The following is a 20143-nucleotide window of genomic DNA, read 5'->3' as shown; positions in this document are numbered from 1 at the left end:
AAGGATATACACAGATTATTGCCTACTGAGGAAATGCTTAGCTGGTTTGTCAGAGGTTTGTAATGACCAAAATTACAAGAGGAGAAGAGGTATGTGGATGGAATTATGGTAGTGGCATAAAGTGAGGGACTCTTTGTGCTGCACATTAATGCCCACTAGAGGGTGCCCACTAGAGGGTATCCACTACAGGAGGGGCACTAAACAACCAAGCAGACAGGATGACTCATCCAGTAAATGTCAGCAAGCCTCAGTCTTTGGCCACCCCAGTGCTTGCAAAATGGGCCGATGCAGAGTGTGGCCACAGGGTAACGGATAGAGGCCATGCATGGGCTCCCTCTCAACAAAGTTGATCTAGCCACTGCCACTACTGCTTATCCAACCTGTAGCAGCACAAGTCCACACTAATATGGTACCACAATGTCCAATTACCTGAAGGGGATCTTGTGTAACATCAGCTCAAACCAAGGGACCTGCCTGTCAGCAAAGGACATGCAACAACCACTGCCTATGGTATTCAGTGGTCCTACACCAAACTATACTGTACCTACAGAAGCTGCCAGCCCTGGTAGAAAGATGGAACAATCACACAAGGTGCAGCTGAGGCAATAGCCTGTAGGTGACATCCTGTGACATTGATGCACCCTCCTTCAGGATATAGTACATATCTTGAGCCAGTGGTCCTTATATGTCTCTGTGTCCTCCATATGTAGAATACAAGAGTTTGGCCACCAAGGGGTGGAAATAAAAGTGGCCCCACTCACCATCACTGCTAATTTCCCACTGGAGATAAATTTAGGCTCTGAAGGCCTTGAGTAACTTATTCCCAGAAGAAGAACACCTCTACCATAGGACACAGTAAAAGTCCCTCTATACTTAAAGTTATAGCTTCTGTCTGGTCATTCCAGGTTTTTTTATGCTGGTTGACCAGCAGGCAAAGAAGTTATGATATCAACAGGGGTAATTGACCAGTGGTAGGGTCAATTACCCTACCACTGCATAACGGGTCGGAGAGGACTGTACTTGGAACACAGGTATTCACTAGCACATGTCTTGGTATTTTCATTCCAGTTTTAACTGTAAAGAGGCAATTAAAGCAAACATGGCCTGACAAGGCTATGATAACAGGGGCTCAGATATCTCAGGATGAAAATCACCGAGCCAGGTGATCTAGGCAAGCTGTCTAGAACAGCACACACATTAGCCACGGTGAAGGGGATCTGAAATGGGTGGCAGATAGGGGAATGGTTCACATCAGTTATAGCACTGTGAACAATTGCACCAGAAGACCAACTGCAGTAGCTTGTCCCACTGCTTTGGACTGAATTGTATCCACTCCCCTCCCCCCAAATTCATATGTTAAAGGCTTAACCACCAGTATCTCAGAATATGACTGTATTTCGGGGTTAGGGTCTTTAAAGAGGTAGTTAAGTTAAAAATGAGGCCATTAGGGTGGGTCCTAATTCAATATGACTGGTGTCCTTATAAGAAGAGGATATTATAAGGAGAGAGACGCCAGGGATGTGTACACAGAGCACACAGCAAGAAGGTGGCTGTACGCAAGCCAAGGAGAGAAACTTAGATGAACTAACTCAGCCAACACATTGATTGCAGATGTCCAGCCTCCAGACTGTGAAAAGATAAATTTCTGTTGTTTAAGCCACCCAGTCTATAGTACTTTATTATGGCAGCCGTAGCAAACTATTACACCCATTAACCCTTCACTTATAGAATTTTCCCCAGACAGTATGTCCAAATGCCATCTTAGAGGATTTGTGGCAGGATGGAATGAAATTGTTGATATGTGAGTAGATCTGACAGTAAAAGGGGTGGAAACTGATGAATGTCAGCATTCCTCCCTGATCCTCTTGGATCCCTTTTACTGCCTTTGTGCATCCCTCTCCCCTCCTGCTTCAGCTTCATTGTGGTTTTGCTTTTAACAATTCACACCTTCAGTGGTCTTTGAAGGATTGCCCTCAGGAGTCAACTGCTCACACCTGTGGAGAACTGCGACCTTTTTCTCCCCAGCCCCATATCTTGTCATTTACAAGACGGTTACTTAGGACTACAGGTGAGCTTTATGACCATGGAACACATTAGGGAGACCCTGGGACAGAAATTTATGTCCCACACATGGAATCAACCTGAAATGTTGGCCCCCTTTATCCCAGTTAACTACCCAAATATGTTAACAGTCCAAGGAAGGGAAATATAAGTTATCATTTCCTTTGAAAATTATACACCTAAAAAAGAAAATCTTTTACCAGAAAAAAATTTATATATTGATACAACACCAATTTCTGCCAAAGCGGATAGTTAGACAAAAAATATCCCCTTTTCAGGGATTTAACTGTCAAACACAATGAGGTGAATACAGAGCATACAATGACAAACCTTTTGCTCAACTGATTTAAAAAAACAGAGAGGAGACATGGGCACCCCTTTATGTCAGGTAAAAATGGTAGCTCCTCTTTGGTCCAGAGGCAACTCTGGCAAAGGCTGTGTGTTTTGAAACTTTCCTTCTTGGTGCCAAGAGCCTGTGTGCTGTCTATAAATGTTGATCTCGTTCTGTGGAAGGCCTAGCAGTTATCTTCAATTTGGTCACTTCTCTTTCATCAAAATATTTCAGTTTTCTTACCTCTGAAATAAGCCATTATGGCTATTTTCTACTTTGGAGGTAGGAGGAGGAAAAAAGGCTTATCTTTATTTATTTAAAGATTTATATACTGTGTGCTTCCAGAAGGACCTGGGCCAGCTCACACTTTTGAACGTAGTGCAAAGGCACAATAGGACATATAGACATAGCGCAAAAAGGACCCCACGGAAGAGAAAGGAAAGAGCTGGTGTTAGCAAATGCATAGCTGAACCAATTTCTACACTTGGGAAATAATTATGGATCTAATATATCTAACCACTAAGGCAAAAGAGAAATATGTTGTGGTTACCTGCTTTGGTTTTATAACAACACACAGTTCATAAATTTCTCTTCAGAAATGCAATTATTCCTGAAATAACAGAGATCCCTCTGGAAAAAGTGTTTCCCACCATCAAAATCTCCAGAAGACTGGAGATTCTCAGAATCACTTCTGCAGTGAGCACTAAGTAGGGGATGCCCATGGCTGTAGATGCCCTTCACTCACTGATGCGACAGAGCCTGGCCTCCCAGGGATAGAGGAAGAAAACCCAGCTCTCCACAAGGAGTGGTCACGAAGTCACTGAGTAAGTCAACGTCTCTAGGCATCCAAAGAGCCAGAGGACTGTGGCCCAGTTTACCAAAACCAAGAAGAGAAGAGAGAGGCGGGCAGAGCCTCAATAGAGGAGAAACACTGAAACACAAGCTAGGCTTCCTATAATTTTTCCAACTCTGCTAATAAAGTTCTGACAACCAAGTGAGTCATTGAAACTCATCTTCTCTACTGGCTGATTTGTTACTAAAAGCAATAAATGGCTCTTGGAATGGCTGCCCCAGAGATTTCCTCTTCTATGGGGGCAGCCCCTCAGCTGCAGACCTCCAACCGCTTCCTCTGTCTTCCCTGATCTGAAGCAGACACAGGTTGGTCAATCATATTCCCTTTCTTGTGAATCTGAAACTTAGAATGAAGAACCATCATGCTGGAAATTGTACTGATGGCAGTACTCTGCGGGGGAAAGAGGTCTATGAACTCCTACTCCTATACAAACACCCTGAAGCTCTCACAGGACTGTTCCTTCTCTGGATCCAGCTTGATCATCTTTGTCTTGGATTGTGTGGGCTGCACCAGAGTCTTTCAAATTTTCCTCTCCTTCTCTCCCCCTTTTCCTTTACTTGGCCAGAATTGATTTCTACTTCTTAACTTATAATACATATATGAATCCCTGCATAGGATTCTTACAAATAACACTGAGATATAGAAGAAAAAATTAGCCTTGATTATGAGTAAGAAATATAATCATATACAATGAAATTAGAAAGGACAGAACAAGAATGGAGGGTGGGTGGTATATGGAATTAGCCAGTATCATGGCTCCAAATTAAAACAGGAGCTGTCATAGGTCTAGTTATCTAGAAGCAAATGCTGAGAAGAGTTTGGGTGCAAAATGTTCACGAGGAATCAACACCTGTGAATGGAAGGGAGAAGAACCAGGACCGTGCAGGGAGAAATCCAATTGTGATGCCCATCCAGAAACTCCTTGCTGTCAGGAGCCCTGGAGCCAGATGCTGAGGCAGCCCCTGAAATGAGCAGACACCTGGAGGCTGCCTTCTGGTCAGCCCCACCGCAAGTCCTACCTTGAAGGGAGACATAGGCAGCACATCTCTGTGTCTATCAGAGTCCTCCTTTGGTGCCATTTGGATCCACTTCTCCATATACAATCAGGGAGCATCTCCTCTCAGTTTCCAGTAGGCCTCTCTTCCTCAGGGGACACTTAGAAGAAGAAGATTAGTTAGTGAGAAGAATTGTTTCCACTCCACTGCAGTTGATTTCATGCTGCAATTGGTACTCATCATCTCCCTCCTTCACCATCTGTTTTAGGTTACCACCACCATTAGCTTCATCTCTGCTGGTCTTACATAGCAGTCATTGAAGGCAGAAGCCTATCATTCAGAGTTATGAGTCTGGGGGCTGTGAGCTACTGTCACCACACAAACATCTGCTGTTGCTTCACCTTGGGCTTCCTGCTGCTGGTTCCCTGGGCAGCGGCCATGTCACCAGTGAGATGAAGATGCACGACAGAAAACAGTGGCTGTGTTTGGAAGTTTCAGCCCCTCCACTTGAACTGGTTGTTCTCCAAGACTTGGGTCAGTTCTTTCTGAGTACAGGACTTTCTGGGGAAGAAGCAGATGTTTTTTATTCATATTAATAAAACAGAAACTGAGGGAGATATTCCTCTTAGCTGGGAAATTTTTACTCCCCAGAAGCTTGGCAACACGGGTTATTAACGTTTGTGACTTTCCCCCTACTTTTTCTCTCTAAAATAATGAAAAAGAATCTTGTTGTGGAAAAAAATGAATTCTCAGGCTGAGGTTTCTGAGCGTTGTTGTCTGTCCATTTGTAATCACAATTGTAAAAGAGAGTACCAAGAAGCACCCAAGTGGATCATCTGGGTTCCATACATATTCCTCCCTATCCCCTTTATACAATAGCAGGTTTACCTCCTCTGGACGCTCAGGGCAAAGGCAATGACACCTCTTCTTTCCTGCCCATGACACAAGTTGCCTAAACTCCTCAGGTGGCAGCCATACTTTATAATTCAATGGGAATCTTCCTGTGGCCCTTGGCAAAAGTATGCCCCTTTGGGGACCAGGACCTCTCACCCTGTAGACTCCAGAGTTACAGGGATAGAAAGCACAATTCATTCAGTGGATTTCTGGGAGTGATGTAATTGTCATTCCAAACAACTGCTAAAACTATTGTAATCAGCGTAGAAGCAGTGGTGGCCATTCACTGAGCGTGTGTTAGGAAGCAGGTTCTGTGCATGAGTGATTTCATTTGATCCTCCCAATGCCTGATGGAGTGAATACCCTCATTATCTCCATAACGCACATGAGGAGAATGAGGCTTATAAAAGGGAAATTGCTGGCTCAGGGTCACACAGTTAATAAAGGTAGAGCTAGGACACTTTTGCTCTTGTTATTTTGTAGCATCATATAAAATAATTAAAATTTAGCTACAAAGCCAAAAATAAATGGGCAAATGCATGTTAATAAAAGAAATAACTTTATAGTGCTTTGTATTTGCCTACTGATTGATAAGTGAAGAACTAGTTTGGCTTTATCATTTTTATTATCAATTAATTATTCTTCATATGTTCATGTTTCAGAATGACCCTGAATCTTTTCTTATTATCATTATTCAATTAGAAATTATGCTCCAGTTTCTATCCTTCAATAAATCCTGGAGTGGTGTCTGTTAGTGAGTGTGTGTGTAAGAGAATGATAAGACAGCCTCTTTTTCTAAAAATACATTGAAGCAGGAGAAATAGGCTGCACATTAATTTTTTTTCTAAGGAAGCTCAAAATGTCATCTCTCTCAGCTCATTAATTCTAGAAACATCCTTATGAAGATGGCTACCAAGGAGCTTTCCTCTTTCAGAATGAAGGGGCTGTAAGTAGATAGAAAAAAGAGAACTCAAAACTTTAGGAAAATCCATCTTATTAGCAACTAAGTGTTTACCATGAAGGAGCTTAAATCAGATCTTTATTCAAAGCTATAGTTAAGAGATGATTTCTCCCTTTTGGGAGCAGGAGGGGAAGGGCATGGGAAAGGTAATTTTAGAGATAACTTTTTTTTTAATTGAGAAAGAAGAACTTGTAGATACATGGATATTAATTATATTATTATTCCTACTTTCCTGTATTTTTTCAAAGTTAATACAAAAATATTTTTTAGAGAAATCTGAAAAGAAAGAAAGAGAAGGAAAGAAAGATGAAAGAAAGAAAGAAAGAGAAAGAAAGGAGAGAGCGAGGGAAGGGGAGGGAAGGAGAAAAGTAAAGGAGAAAAAATTCATTTTTCTACACACAGATGTCTCTTGTTCCTAAAAGGAAAAAATAATTTTCAGAATCAATTTATAAAAATAATCATCCCCAGCTTTTCTTTCTCTACTACCTGCCAAATTTTAAAACATTCATGAAGAGCAATATCCCCAACAACAGCAGAATAATAAACTGTAAGAAAACCTTGACCTGATCTTGTTCTTTAATCAGTTCCTTCTTAATAAGAACAATAAAATGACTGACAACAAGCAGTGGGAAATACTGTGCATTTGGGCAGTACACGAACAACCATTGGCACCAAAATTATCTCTATTGAATCTGCAGCTCTATCATTTACTAGTGGTATGGGTTTGGCAGGTCATTCAATCTCTCAGTACCTTGTTTTTTTTTATCTGCCTTATGGGGATAAGAAAATCTAGCTCCTAGAGTTTCCTTAGGCCTAAATGAGATGATTTCTATATAATGCCTGGTATAAGGTAACAGCCATTAGTAAACCTTCCTGCCCACCCATCCTTTACAACCAAACCGGTTTAAGAAGGAAGCTTTGTCTGCCTCAGAAGCTGAGCTCTTCAGGTGATTTTCAGGTGCAGCACTTTCCACATGAGCCCTTCTCTGCAAATGAGCCAGGATGAGTTTATCCCCATCAGTTAGATGACCAGTCTTACGGTCATAACCAGGGAGTCTCTCTTCCTTAAGGGTGGCATGGGGAGAAGTAAGTACACACCATGACCTGACTTCCTCACAAGCCTCTAACTTGCCTGGCTCTGGGCCTGTTTGTTTTCTCTGATCTGATGATCCCCGAAGCAGCCCTGATGAGGCTGCCATGCCTTCTATCTCCTGGGCTAAGGCAGGTAAACAAAGGGTGGGCTAGGGAGCAGAAAGCAGGGACAAGGACTAGGGGAGGAGAGGGTGGATTCAGAGAGAATGAAAAGGGAAAGGAAGCAACCTGCCAAGGTGATTAGAGTGTGCCTTCCCTAGGGTGTAACTCAACACACAGTCGATTTTCCTCCTGACAGCATTTTTCCTATCCTGCCAGGTTTGCTGTGAGCAGAATTGGAGAGAGTAAGCCCCAATACCTGAAAGGAGGGAAGAAAGACAGATTTTATATATGCTTGAAAGTCTCAGAAATACTCCTGGAGAAAAAGATAAAAACTTTTAAACATGCTGCCTGTTAGACTCTCTTGGTTATGAATGGCTTCTACTCTCCATGAAAAGGAGAAAAGCAACTCTGTCTAAAGCAGATTCCTCTCTTGGGACTTCCCTGGTGGTCCAGTGGTTAAGACTCCGTGCTTCCCCTGCAGAGGCCACAGGTTTGATCCCTGGTTGGGGAGCTAAGATCTCGCATGCCTCACGGCCAAAAAAAAAAAAAGCAGATTCCTCTCTAGTGGCTCTAGTTGCCCCTCACTGCCCAGCAAGCTGAGCACAAGTGGCCCAAACTGGTAGCCAAACCCTGCTCCAATCTGACTCCAATTCCATGTTTTCAATGTGGTCTCCAATAAAGATACCCTTCCCAAGACTAGATTGGGGCCAGTATTATTTACCTCTAAAACACCTGTGATTTTCTTTCACAGGGATTACACATTCCTTGTGCAATCATTTGTTTAAAAGATATTTAACCAAAATGCTGGTCAGGCATACACATTCCATGTGCAATTATTTGTTTAAAAGGTATTTAACCAAAATGCTGATCAGGCAAATTTATTTTCATTTCCACTCACTATGCCTTTACATTTATTCTACGGAGCTCTTTTTCTTCTCCACCCTTGTATGAAAATTCAGGCAGTCATCATTTCTTATCTGATCGCTTTAGGCAACAAAAGATCCTCTGGAAAATGCTAGATTAAAAGGGTCAATCTTTTTTTTTTTTTTTTTTTTTTTTTTTTGCGGTACGCGGGCCTCTCACTGTTGTGGCCTCTCCCGTTGCGGAGCACAGGCTCCGAACACGCAGACTCAGCGGCCGTGGCTCACGGGCCCAGCCACTCTGCCCCGAGCCACTCCGCTCCGCGGCATGTGGGATCTTCCACAGACCGGGGCACGAATCTGCGTCCCCTGCATCGGCAAGCGGACTCTCAACCACTGCGCCACCAAGGAAACCCCAAAAGGGTCGATCTTAAAACCAGGCTTTCTTCCCCACCTCAGGACTGCTGCAAGTAGGAAGGCTGCCACTGGGGGCAGGATGTCTGGTTGGGTGCTTCTCTTTCCCCTTTTACCATCCTTCTTCCTCCACATTGATTACCTGTATTTCCAGCAGAGAAAAGATAAGGAGAACAGAAAAGTTACTTACCTAAATGGTACTTTCTGGGACTTCATCCATGTGTCTTTCAGAGACCTCCATCATCGCCCAGAGCTTCTCCATGGAGACAAGTGTGGTGCTTCTCTGACTGGTTGGTTACTTCTTCCTTGAGCACAGCTCTTCTCAGGTCGGGTCCAGGGATCCCTGAGGATTCTTGAGACCCTTTCAGGGAGGCTTCAAGGTTAAAAGCATTCTCATCATGATACTAAGATGTGGCTTACCTTTTTCACTTTCTTTCTCTCACAAGTGTACAGTGTGTTTTAAAGAGGCTATAGGATGTATTCCTAATTATCTGAAAAGGCTATTCAAATATTCCTCCCTTTTCCAACTAGTACATACCTGTATAAGGTTGAACTTTCTTCCCATACTTCGACCAAAACAGTGCATTGAATGCAGAACAACAACAGGTTGAATGCAGAAGCAGAATCCAGCTTAAACCAGACATTAAAGGGATTTGCAAAAATGTAAAACAGCTCTGAATTATTTTTGAAAACTTGTTATTTTCATATAAAAATGTTATTTATGCTAATATATAATATTGCTGCTATTTTTAATGAATTTATAAATGAACATTTTAATTGTTTTCAGGTTTAATTTCTAATAAGAAATGATAGCTATACCCCATATAAACAAAACCCCCTCAAGGTCCACAATTATTTTTAAAAGTGTAAAGAGATACTGAGATGAGAAAAATGGGGAACCACGTCTCTACCCTCAAGTATCCAGAATCTCCACATTTTCCTGCTGAGACCAGACCCCTCCAGGGAGTCCCATGTAACGATCGATATCAGATAACGTCATGCTGCCTCCTTCCACGATGTGTCTGGCCTATTAATAACACTTTACCTCAACTAATCAGTAATGCAGGTTGTATTTGGACCTCTCAGGGTGAATCAGACACATGTTCACTACCCCTCAAACTGCTTGTGTGTCAGGCACACAACTTGAAGGAGAAAGCACCAACTTCAACTTTCCTTGTAGGTAAGGGATGGCGACTTAACCCAACAGCTGTGTCCCAAAATTCTCTCCCCTCCTCCAACAACTCTCAGTTCAATATCCACAAGGTGGGGAGGGGTTTAAGAATACTGTAAATTCTCAACCCTAAAATCTGCCTCTTCTGAACCCCTATGATACATTGATTATATTCCTGTTATGATTTTAAGATCTGATTTGCTCACGGCTGTTCATAGTCATACGATCATACACAAACCTTGACCAAAAGAATGAGCTACTTCAAGGTCTGATTTATTCATCTTTTAATCCCCAGTGCTTAGAAGAGTAATGCTGATTACATATAGGTGGAATTTATAGAGGCTAACTCTCTCTAAAAGGAGATCATCAGAAGGGAGGGTCACTCTAAGACTGAATTCTTGCTCATTTTTTGGCATCTATTCCTTTAGATTTCTTCTATATTGTTGCTAAGGAAATTGAAGTGATATTACGGGAAAGATAAATCAGAGCCTGCCTGGGATGAAAGCCCAATCCTTACGACCTACGTGAAACTCTCTAATGAGGCTGTGGTGATTTAGGGCCATCATGAGCCTGCTCCAGGGGAGACAGCTGTTCAAGATAAATTATTGACTGTAGCCATTTATGTTACCCTTCAAAACACCCCAGAAACAGTGACACAATTCTCTACAATTTTGCACACAGATACGGGCAGTTCATAGAACTGTTGAACTTTCATGCAGGTAGGAACCTTCAGACATCTTATCATTTGCAAATGAGTTATGTAAATTGCTCAAGTCCACTGGGCTAACTAATGGTGGAGCTCTTTATGACATCTCTACGACCCTTTCAACTCCACTGATTACGAATGCACATGGCTATAATACAGAAATATATCATGACAGAAGCAGAGATCAAATCTTACTAGGAAGAGGAACTTCAAAGGAAGATTTATAGAGGGAAGAAGAGAAGATGGAAGAAAGGAAGAGAAAGAAGGGTGGGGGAAGAGGAAAGAGAACACAGACAAGGACACACAAAAAAATAAAACTATGTTTACTGTTTTAAAAGGAACAAAACAAAGCAAACAAAACCCCTGCCATTTCCCAGGATTCTTCCACTAGAAGGCTGTGTATTTCGTTTTCTACTGTTATGTAGCAAATTAACACGAACAGCAGCTTAAAACAACTCTCACTGATTATCTCACAGTTCCATAGGTCAGAAGTCCCAGCGGCACTCGACCAGCTTCTCTGCTCAGGCATCACCAGGCGGCAATCTTGTTTCTAAGTGTCGGTCAGGCTGTGCTCTTACTGGACCTTGGGGTCCTCTCCAAGCCCATTCAGATTGATGGTAGAATTCAGTTCATTTTGGTTGTAGGACTCATAGGAACTTGTCTCATCAAGGCCAGCAAGAGAATGTTCCCACTACTTTGACTCTCTCTGACTTCAGGAGATGCCCAGTACCATGCCTTATAAGGATTCACCTGGTTAGGTCAGGCCCAGTAAGGATAATCTGCCTTTTTCATTAACTCCATCAACTGATTAGTGACCTAATCATAAGAGTAATGTCCCATCACATTCTTTAGCTCCACCTACACTCAAGGCAAGAAAACTATAGAGACTGTGGCACACCAAGGGTTGGGAGTTTGGAGGGCCAGAGTAAAATTCTGCCTGCCATAGCCTACCCTCTGGCCCAGTGATTTATCTTCCTAACAAATACAAAATATAGTCACCTCCTGCCAAGTTTCTCAAGTCTTATCCCATTACAGCATCAGTTCAAAGCCCTAAATCTAGGTTTATTTTTCCTTTCAATGATTTTCTAAAGATGACAGCAACAATTGTAGCCACCTGGAAGTTAAACAGAAGTAGGTTTATTACATTAAAATAAGAAAACATTTATTACGTAGGAATACGGTATCCATCTCAAAAGATTCCTTCTGGTTTGCAGATCAGATGTGATTTACTAATTCTGCACAGTCATTAGAGACTTGGAATTCCCCAGAGTACAAAAAAAAAACAAAAAAGGATATCAGAGGCTGTTCTTTAGGTGACATACACATCGAGTCTCTGGTCTTATAATTCTACCTGCTACTTTGGTTTGGTTTCATAATCTGTGGAACTAAAAGGATGTCACTACAAATGGTCTCATATTCATTGGCGAATCTAAGCTTATGATACAATAGTTTCTCCAGTTCCTCCTATGAAAGTAGAAGGTGGCAGGGAAGTGAGCTGGTCAATAGACCACACCGAAGGCAGCAGGGAGAGCCTGGGATTGGCTGCTGCCATTTGCAACCCATGTTGGGACTCAAAGCAGGCATGAGAGAGAACAGGGAGTTAATGGAAAATAACTTTCTGTACTTTATCTTTTCCAGACACATATCCCTTAGATCTGTCTGGACTTCACTAGTACCTCTTTCTTAAATATTATGGCATTAAGAGAATTATGAAAGACACTACTTAATTTCTTTTCAAATAGTAACATTCTGACATTTTTGGTTTTAATTTTCATGGCTGTTATTACATATTTATTTTTCAGGATGACTGTTACAATCATTTTTTAGAGTAACAAATGAAATACTATTAGAGTTTATATTAGGACTGCATGAGATTTATCAAAGTTTATTAGATTAATTTTTGGAGAAGATGCACCATGAAAATGTTGAACCTTCTCCAAATAGAAGAAGATATGTCTCTCCATTTTTTTAAATCTTTGTTTATAACCCTGGAAGGAGTTTTATTGTTTTCTTAATATAGATCTTATTTAAATTTATTCACAGATATTTTATGAATTACTTTAGGTGGAGTCATTTCTTAAATTTCAAACTAGTTTTTGTTGTTAAAAACTAGAAATCTGTTGACTTTTTGTATCCAATTTTTAACCAGTCACATTATTGAGCTCCTTTATAGTTTATACTAAAGTTCTAGTTGGTTTAGTTCTTCCTGGTATATAGTCATGTCATCTGCAAATAATAATTTTAAAATTCTTTCTCAACTTGTATTTCTTTCATCTAATAATAGTGGCCAGTACTTCTAGAATTAGTAGCTAAATAAAAGTCAGATGGTGGTTGGCCTTGTCTAACAATTTGAGATGTACATTTTTAATTGAAGTGAGGAAATACTTTCTTATTTTACTTTATTGTAAAATCAGAACTAGATGATGAATGTAAATATTATTCTGCTATCTGTTGGATAATATAGTTTCTTTTCTACACTGAACTATTAATACGTGAAGTATAGTGATTTATTTCTATGTATTGAACCATACTTCCATTCTTGGAATGAACTCCATGTGGTGACAGTATGTTATTCTTTTAACGTACTCCTGGATTCTACTGGCTTATATTTCGTTTAGGATTTTTGCATCAATATCCAAAAGTGTGATTCATCTGTAGCTTTCTTTTCTGAACCACCATTTGTTCTTGGTAGTATGTTTTTATGCTGAAATTATATTAATAAAGAAGATTTCTTTCTTCCTATAGACTCCAGAAAGGGTTGAATCACACTGCAATTATTTACTCTAAAGTTGGAAGGAACTTAATTATGAAGCTTTAGAAGCCTAGTGCTTTTTGAAATGGTAGATCTTAACAACTTTCAAAATCTTTTTCACAATAATTGGTTTATTTTGTGTGCAGTAAAGGGTTAACTCGGCAGTCCTAGGTTATCCAAAACCCTCATATTCCAAAGGTCTTTAGCAATAGCCCTTGACCAGCTCCCCAGAGATAATCTCTAAGTCCTTTAGATACCCCACCTGAAAAGAGTGTCTCTGCGTGTCTGAGTCCTCAGGCCAAGCCAGACAATTTATGCTAACAATGTGATTTAAGGTGAATGCCTATTTTTGTTCACCTGGGGCCCTGAGCCATGCTGTATCAGTTTGAGCTCTGAAGGGGCTGAAAACTAAGTAGCAAAAGTCAGTCCCACAGGCAATCCAGGCCTATGTGACTGAGCCTTCATGAAACCCTGGACATCTAGGCTCAAGTGAGCTTCCCTGGTTGGCAACACTCAGCTTATTTCCACACAATGTTGCTTTGTGTTTGTGACTCTGCTGGGAGAGGACAAACTTGTGAATGATTTCTCATGGGCTCCATGAGAAATCCTTTTTCCTTTGCTGATTTTAACCTGCCCTTTCACTGTAATAAACAGCTTTTCTAAGTTCTGTGACTCTTTCCAGGAAATCATCAGTCTAAAACCTGGTCTTGGGGACCCCTGACATACTTAATTTATTCTTGAGTCAATTTTGCTTATTTCTAGTGTCCTCAAAAGTGTCCTCTTCCTCCTCATTCAGTTCCAAATTTATTAGCATAATATTTCTTATAATTATTATTTCTTTTTTCATAACTGCAATATTTTTTTCTCTAATTCCTACTTTGTATATTTGTGTTTTCTCTCTATTTTTGCTCTTAGGATTATTCCTCAAATCTGTGGACTTGTCTCTTTGTTTTTTAATTCATTAATTTCTGCATTTATCTAAATTATTTTATTCCTTTTACTTTACTTATGTAAAGTAAACATAAGTAACAAAAGTAAACATAAGCTTGAAACGGAGCTGGACCCTGTGGGGCTCCTGGGCATGGAAGCCTTTCTGTGTCCCCCATTTCTTGTTTGTAAGGAATAGACTCCAGCCTCCACGACCTTCCCTGAGTCCCAAAGAACAGATTCAAACAACTTCTAATCAGGGAAGGGAGGGGATGCAGAAACAAGGGAAGAGAAACAAAGTGCAGCCTTGGGGCAGGGTTCTGGTTCCGCCTGAAGGGATACACATAACAATATCTTTGAGTCCCACCAACGGCATCCATGTCCAGGTCCTCTGCCACCCCTGGTGTGGGAGGCGGGCCAGGGGGCTCTGTCAGTTGCAGCCCTTGCACTCTTCCTACCAAAAAAAAAAAATCTTTGAACTCTTCACAGCACTAAAACTCCCCCTACAAATGAAAAGTGTTCGCATTCTTCATTCCAGATTAAAGGAACCAGAGAAGCTCATCAAGATCAGGAGACCACCTGAGGCCAGATTAAAGGAGCGCAGACCCTGCACACACCCTCTTATTAGCAACCCCACCCTTGAACCATTGCTATATGAACTCCTCACCGAATTCTCCCAGGTTGTCAAAGGCAGGAGCCCACTGTGTCCCGATTTCCCTGACTAGCAATAAAGCTATTCTTTTCTATTTCACCCAAAACTCTGTCTCTGAGATTTGATTTGGCACCAGTGTACAGAGGCCAAGTTTTTGGCATCAGTCTTTTTCCAAATTTGTGAATTGAGTGCTTAATTAATTGACTTCCACTTTTTCTTTTTTTAAAAAAGAAAATGTTCAGGGCTCTGCATTTTTTTCTGATTATACCTTTGGTCACATCTACAGGTTTTGCTATTCAGTATTCTTGTTACCATTATTTTCTAGCACTTTTGAAATCACAATTTTTATTTTTTCTTTGATCCAAGAGTTATTTAGAAAAGTTTGTTTAAATTTTTGATTAGGAATGTGAATTCTATTTTTGTTGTTTCTAATTTCAATTAATTACATTAAAAGTGTATAGCCTATACTATTTTTACTTTGAGGAAATTATGAACTAGTTTTATCTAACATATGGTCAATGTTTGTAAAAATTTAATGAGTGGTAGAAAAGAATGTGTATTTTCTGTTTGCAACATAGAAGGATTGATACGTGTCTTTAAAAATCAGTATCAATAATTGTATCATTCGTATCCTGTATTTTCTTTTGTCTATATGTTTATCAAGGACTGAGGGGTATATTAACATCTGCCACAACTATTATGCTACTATCAATTTTCACTTACATTTCCAAAGATATTTCCTTTTTGTATTTCAAAATTTTTATTTGGTTTTTAGAATTTCATTATTTTAATAGCCTCATTGAGGATTAAACCCTCCTGACTTTAATATCTTTACTTCGTATTTATCTGGCAAACTTTTGCTCATTGTTTTCAAAGTTTTTGAGTCACTCCATTTTAGCTTTGTCTCTTTTAGACAACATATTGCTAAATGTGTATTCTTAAATCCATTCTAAGAGACTTTTTCTCTCAACAGGTAAGTTCACTCCCTTCTGCTGTTAAAACAAATACATTTAGTTTTCATTTTATAGTTTTCATTTCTTTTATATTTCTAATGCCTTTTTGTTACTTTCTTTGTATTTTATTTTTGTTTATATTATTTTATATTTTCTTTGATTTTTTTTTCTTTAGATCTTGAAGTTATATTCTGTCTTGGATTCTACATGGGTTTAGCTTTGTAACTTTAAGTTATATGCCTGAAGCTACATGACTCAGTACCTCCACTTCTGATATAGGATTCAAAACAAGGAAACATTTAACACAAAATTCAGGAGAGCAATTGTCTTTGTGAGGTAGGCAGTAGGATGGGATCAGAGTGGAGTACATAGATGGACTGAATGAATATTTGATCAAAATCTAACTTAGGTGGTGTCATCATTGTACTTTTATGCTTTATGGCCTACATATATATTTTTACATTGTCATGTATACACCAAATGTTACTTAAAAACCAAAAATCATCCAAAAACTTCATAAGTATTGACTCCCTCTACTCCCTTCCCTGTTTTTTTCTGCTATCAGCACCCTCCCGAATTCTCAGCATACCATTTTTTATTGCTATTCTCTTGACTTCTTACCCTTTTTGTTTTAGGTAGACTATTATTTTGACACTATGTGGCTTTTAGTTAAAAATTACAAAAACAAAATGGTATGCATACAATGCCTTCAACAGTACCAAGAAAAATACTTACAAAGCATATGAACAAGGCCTAAAGGATAAGACACAAAAATGAAAATATTTTATGTTAGTGTTGTGGGATTATGTATGACAATTCTTCCCAGGAATTGTTCTTTGCCACCTCATCATTTGAATTAAAATGCTAAAAAGAAACAACAAATGTAGCAACATAGTCTTATATATTCAGTGATGAAAATATCATATTACAAAAGTTTTTACATTTTGTATATTGTATTGCTTTCTGAAGTATTTTAAATTTTCAGAATAGGAAACAGTCTCTTTTGATGAATGGTTTTTAGCAGATTATAAAAAACCTAAAATTGTTGGCAAACTTGCACCTAATAAAATGATTTGATGCTAATTAGCTACTTAAACATGCAGAAGATGGGAGAAATGAGAGAACAGCAGAGAAAGTCAGAAGTGTCTCAACAGTAACAACACACAGAAATACAGAATACTTCAGAGCTGGGGAATTAAAGTATTCCTCCATCTCCTCACAGAGCAAAAGGGAGAAAATACTCTGAAGTCTTTGTCCCAATAGCATGGAAAACCCATGTTTGAAAGAGCTTATCTAGCAAAGAAATTGTGTTTTTAAAATTAGCTCACATTTTACCAATCAAGTTCAAATTAACATAAGAGTGTTCCTACCTTAAGTGGATCTAATTCCAATTTAAAGGAAAAAAACACCTGATATTTTCGTTAGCCTGAGCAGTCTGACAAGGGTAAATATGAAAGTTCCTTTAGGATTATTGAGATATGAAAAACAGCCCTGGACCCCAGAGCCCAAGGCTGGAACTGGAGCTGAAAGTGGACTTTGCAAATCAAACTTCCATCAGCAACAGTAAATGTTACACAGACCCTGAGCCCCTGGAGCGAGCCGAGTGCATATGGCTCACATTACTTTTACCTGAACCCCCTCTCCAAATACCAGTGGCCCCCTGGTCGGGGGGGTGCCAACATAATTTAAATGCTCCTTATAAAAAAGCTTAGGTCATTTTTGTCATTGTGTTCAACGTCAGAAATGTAAAAGTCTCCATCCTCTTGGGCTTCTTCATCCTCCTTGAGACTCAGGGTCACATTCTTTTTCTTCCCAGAATAACTCCGATCAAGAGATAACAGGGCATAATGGAGTAGGACATAGGGATCTGGCTTTGGCTCTCTTTCTCACATATTTCCCTCCCTCCCAAAGGGCAGGAATATGTCAAAGCTCTGACACTTCTAATGCATCTTTGGCTCAGCACCTTTTCTTCCATGTGTTAGTTGTGGAACCGCTGCCTCAGTCCCGACATCACTCATGCTCGTGTGCATCCCCGTGGTCCCAGCTCTCTGTCTCTCCCACAACCGAGGAGTGCCTCCTTCGCTGCTCTCACAGCTGCTGGAACCATGCACATTTGCAGCATTCATGCCACAATCTCTTACTGGGCACCTACTAGACACAAGGTACTGGGCTAGGGATTTTAAGGTGCATAACATACAAACAATAATCTCCACGTAAAGTAGATAATGAAGAGAGGATTGAAGAAACTGCTTTGTACTCGTAGAAACAGGAAGAGATCATTGCATGGAAAAACAGTGAACTTCCATGTAGGAAGCTCTATTTTAGAATGGGAAGGACTCAGAGAAATAGAACACTAATGGATGTTTTCCAAGGCAACCATATGGAAGTATAAAAGTGCGAATGCTCAGGATGTGACTGAGAAAGAATGAGCAGCCCGACTTAGCTAAAGCATAGGGAGCTCAGTGGGAAAAAATGAGAAGGGTGTGGCATAAATTTTGCAGTGGCCTGTTTTCTACATCTTCCAAGGAATACAGTTAGGCAGTTAGTCCCATGGAAAGTCTAAGCTACTTTTCCCCTTTATCTGAACAGTACCACTTTTCTAGGGTCTTATTTTTAATTTTCTTCAAAGGAAATGACAACTGTGGAAATGACTGGTCAGCTTGTAGTGGTGCTGCATGACTCTCTCTCACTCGGTGCACTTAACCTAATTTGATTTAGCACTCTTTTCTTTGATCACTCTCCAGCTCTGATGGATTAAACTGACCCCTTTATAGGAGATAATGCAATGTTCAGGGCTGAACTTCAGAATCATTATGTTATTAACTGCCCTCACACCAAAATCAAAAGACAGACCAGTCATAAGGAAGATCAGTGGTGCAGGTTGACCTGTGGAAATATTCATAAAACGTTATTCAATGTGATAGCAAATTATGTGCTGGAAGAACATGGCTCTGTACCAACAGTGAGGCTTCCCTTAGTAGAGGGGAAAATAACTGTTTTAGGGTCTCCACTTGGTAATAGGGACTGGGAAGGTGATGTAAAAATGGAAAACAATAAAAATGGCTGCTTGAGAAATGATAGCAACTGAGAGGATAGTTTAAAATGAGACACGGGAATGGGCTACATCATTGAAAAAAAAAACTGAAAAGATACTACTTGTAGTACATTAATTCCATCTCTTTCTCTTGAAAGACATAGAAACTGGCCAAGCTCTTTCCATTCACTATTGGGTATTTGTAAAGTATTAATAATAATGAAACTTTAAAATTTTTCTCTAAAGAAAGATAAGAAGAATTCTGACAGTTTTTTTGTTTGTTTGTTTTCTTTCTGCGGTACGCGGGCCTCTCACTGTTGTGGCCTCTCCCGTTGCGGAGCACAGGCTCTGGATGCACAGGCTCAGTGGCCATGGCTCACGGGCCCAGCCACTCCGTGGCATGTAGGATCTTCCCGGACCGGGGCACGAACCCGTGTCCCCTGCATCGGCAGGTGGACTCTCAACCACTGCGCCACCAGGGAAGCCCTCTGACGTTTTTTTAAAAATGTTTTCCTATAATAAGGATGGTGGTGACTCATTTATTTATTCATTCCACATGGATTTATAGAACTTATATTTTGTTAGGCATTAAAAACATGAAACTAAGTAAAAAATATCCATTCCCTACTGTACAGCAGGAAAACACTTAGAAAAACAAAAGATTGTACAATACAGAGTGCCAAGTGGCACGATAAAAATATATACAAGATGTCCTAAGAGCATGAAAAATATTTAATCTGTGGTGGTGAGAAAATGATGAGATAAGACTTCTAGATGAAGTGTGTCCTAGGCCAAGTGTTAAGTGGTGGGTAGAAATCATCCAAGCAAAGATGAAGGAAAAAAAGTACTTTTCGGACATGTAGTTACAAAAGATACCCACAACACTCATGAAATCGCCAGTAGTGGAGTAAGCCTGAGAAAATTGGGCAAAGAGAGACTAAGGCAGGGGGTCTTAAATGTCATGGCCAGAAGTCTGGACTTTGCCAAAGTCCATGAGGAACCAACGAACAACTTTAAATAGTTAAACGTCATGACCATAAGTGTTTCAGATCAAGTTTATGGAACACTGAGAATGTCCCAGAGAAAGTCAAAAGCATACTTAGAAAAACACGGTAGGAAGAAGAATTGTAATCCTAACAAGAGATGAACTAAGTCCGTGGCAATGAAGATAGAGAGGAAAGAGTATGTTTAAGAAATATGAAAGAGATAAATCTAGAAGACTTGGTTTGAATATGGAGAGTAGAAGAAAGGAACTTGGGATTAGGGAAATAATTGATGATGGCGTGGCTCATCACCCACAAGGGATCCTCAGTACGACTATCCCTGGATTTCTCAGCAGAAACCTTTCAGACCAGAAGGCAGCAAAACTGATATATTTAAAGTGC

The sequence above is a fragment of the Neophocaena asiaeorientalis genome, unplaced genomic scaffold (genome assembly GCF_003031525.2).
Source record: "Neophocaena asiaeorientalis asiaeorientalis breed wild unplaced genomic scaffold, Neophocaena_asiaeorientalis_V1.1 scaffold291, whole genome shotgun sequence".
In the NCBI taxonomy this organism is placed as follows: Eukaryota; Metazoa; Chordata; class Mammalia; order Artiodactyla; family Phocoenidae; genus Neophocaena; species Neophocaena asiaeorientalis.
This window is presented reverse-complemented; position numbering follows the sequence as displayed.